The 3,164-nt window shown below is 39.9% G+C and overlaps 1 non-coding gene across 1 annotated transcript; it reads right to left on the minus strand.

The window, feature by feature from the left end:
- Positions 1–1,909: 1,909 nt before the first annotated feature.
- Positions 1,910–2,016, minus strand: LOC126010714 (U6 spliceosomal RNA). The gene has a single exon (XR_007496727.1). It is a non-coding gene; the product is annotated as a U6 spliceosomal RNA (small nuclear RNA).
- Between the last annotated feature and the right edge of the window lie 1,148 nt (positions 2,017–3,164).

The raw sequence follows: 3,164 nt of genomic DNA on the forward strand, positions 1-3,164 counted from the left end.
GGGTCATAAATCAAAGCAGGAAGATGGTTGAGATGCTGTGGATGCAAAATGGCAGCAAAATGGGTCATTTCCTCAACTCCCACATAAAACTTTTCACTGTGCAGAAAATTCTTTCCACCAAGGTCACCCTCTAGGTACTGTTCCCATAACACCTTCAGTGATTTCTTATAAAAGTGTTTGGGCAAGAAGGAGAAAGGAACTGTGTTTGAGTTTGGGCCTCAGAGAAAGTTATAAACATTGAAGGCTGTTATGATGACTTGCATAGGATGGATTTTTCTGAGTTGCCTCATCCATTTCATTATTACAACTATTATTTCTTTGCTTGAGTGATTTATACTTCTGGATTCTTTGAACACAAGTTGGGTTTTTAGAGTTTGTCAGCAGAATTTTTTTTATTCTATGTAAATCTATGACTCAACAGAGTTGATACTCTGAGTTCCTTTTAAAGTTGCTTGGCTGGATGCTGCAAACTTGTGAATGTATCAGACAAATTCATTTTTAACTGCTCACTGAGGGCTTTGTGATGATCATCGAGTTGTTGTTCTAACCATTTGAGCTGACCTTTACTACACAATGTTGAACTAATCAGGCGAAAAGAAGTGCCCACTACACCCACCCCCTCCTTGTTTTCCTTATTCCCATTGTCAGGCCTGAGACAGCCCTGGCTCAGAGCATAGAGAATGCTGGGGGCTCATGAGGGTTCTACCAGTGCTTACTTTTGTTTCTTTATTTAATTTAAATATTCATTCTATTTGTATTCTCCTCCATAGCTCAGACTATTTAAAGGAATTTTGAGGAAGAACATGCAAAATAGCAATTTTTTTTTTTGCTTGCTATTGGCCCATGGCTTTCTTGATTTCTATGTTAAAAAGACTAGAAAAACAAGATTATTTTTCTGTCTCCCCAGTGACATTGTTTAGCTTTATATCCTACTTTAGATGGAGGATAAAGTAAATCAGATCTGCTTCCAGCTCTTCTGACAGATTCCATACAGTTAGGCACCCTAAACAGGGTTGTTATTGTTTGTGTGTATCCTGCTATTTTGGGAAGTCTTTATTGGATTTAGGAGGAAAAAAGCTTATTGTTAGCTTTTTGTTTGTTTTGGGGCTATATCCTGCCATTGCTCTGGGATTACTCTTGATTCTCTACTCAGGAATCATTCCTGGTGGTCTTGGGGAGCCATATGGGGTTTGGTGATCAATCCAAGTAGACTGCAGGAAAGAAAAATGCCCTGCCTGATGACTTTTTGCTCTGACTCCAAATATGGTATAATTATGTTGACTAAATAATGTGTCTCAAGTTTTCCAGGCTGGCCTTTCACTCATTGTTGTTGAAAGTCTTTCAGTAAGCATCATCTGTTTTGTGGGTGTCAAGATACGGTCTGGTAAGAGGATGTATTTGTGTCTGAGTGAAGAGTTATTTGCATGAAGTCTTATTTAGGATCTTGTGGCTTCATAACATGGTGTTTTGTGAGTCTTACCAAAGTAGCTAACTCACTGAATGACCTAGAACTAATCATGTTCCCACTGCATTGCTTCAATCTCTACCATTTGTCACCTAGCAGGATCTTGGGGGTCATGTTGGAGGACATGATAACCAACCTATTCATAATTCATCAGAATTCTTTTATTGTCTCTGTCTTTTCTTCTCCCTCTGTATGAAAAGTTCTATGGCTCATCCTTGATTTTGCCTTGGGCTTCCTATAGCCACAATCTTCCCATTCTGCTGCCTATCTGGCTTCTTAGACTCCAAGAGACAGAGTAGATAGGACTGGAATTTCTTTTTTTTTTATTAATATCTTTATTTAAACACCTTGATTACAAACACTATTGTAGTTGGGTTTCAGTCTTGTAAAGAACACCCCACTTCACCAGTGCAACATTCCCATCACCAGTGTTCCAAATCTCCCCCAAAGACGGAATGCTTCACAAATTTGCACGCCATCTTTGCACAGGGGCCATGCTAATCTTCTCTGTATCATTCCAATTTTAGTATATGTGCTGCCGAAGCAAGCACAGGACTGGAATTTCATCTTTGCTATCTGCCTGGTTTAGTTCAGAGCCTGATGGAGAGCCATATAAAAACTATTGAAAGCAAAATCACTTGAAAGATAATGATGGCTAGAGAATAAAGGATATGTTATTATTTATGCTTTTTTAGATTTTTTTTAGTACCTTGTAGAGATATTACTTCAAAGAACTGAAAAATAAAAACAATGAATGTTGTCACTTTTTTTTTTATAATCAGACTTTTATTTTTGTAAAGAGACACAACTTGAAGTGTTCTAGGGCCATCATCACACATGGGGTAGCGGTAGGGTTGGGCATATGATGCTGGGGCTAGAACTCAATTCTGGTGCATACTAGGCAAAGGCTCAACCACCTGAGAGCTCTCTCCCTAACCCTCGTGGAGCTCTTGGGATCAGTGAGGATTGGGGCATACACAACAGTTTCTATCTTGCAGTGTCTGTTGCCTCAGCTTCTGACTCAAGGGAGCAGCTGATTCATCCTTGACCTCACCCAGAACTAGGCCACACTGTTGTGAGGGCAGCCACATGGTGCCAGTACAGAGAACAGATTTTTCTGTGAGCTGTCTCCTCTCAAAGTTGGTGTTGAGCTGTGTCATGCTAATGAAGCACAAACCTAAGTGGGCCCTGTATGTTCCCTAGTGGGCCAGCAGTGAGAACACACTCTAGGCAGCATGGAGCCCTAGTCAGGTTCTTGGCTAGGTGCCATGGGGCATCAAAGGAGTTCAGGTGGAATTGAGGCTGATAAAGTTGGTTTTATAATACATGTGTTTTTGACACATGGCAATATTCGTGTTTGAAATGAAGTTTAAAAAGCTCTAAAGCCCAACTACAAACATGTTTGTAATCATGGTGTTTAAAAAAATAATTATAAAAAAGAAAGTCAAGTTTAAAAAATAAAAAAAATATATAAAGCTGGAATAAGCAGAATAGCATTCTAGGAGGCAGAGAAGGAAAGTTGTGGAAGAATGCAGTGTTTGGAGTGAGCCTTGGAGTGTCTCCAATGGGGAGGAGAAGAACTCCTTTTAGGGAAGGAAATAGCTTGCCAGGCACAAAGGTGGGAGTAGTGTTTGCCTGTGTGTTCTGTTTGAGGGGTTGTAGGGACATGAGTGATGTGTGGGAATGGCAAAGAAAATAT

This window comes from Suncus etruscus, chromosome 5, assembly GCF_024139225.1.
Source record: "Suncus etruscus isolate mSunEtr1 chromosome 5, mSunEtr1.pri.cur, whole genome shotgun sequence".
In the NCBI taxonomy this organism is placed as follows: domain Eukaryota; kingdom Metazoa; phylum Chordata; class Mammalia; order Eulipotyphla; family Soricidae; genus Suncus; species Suncus etruscus.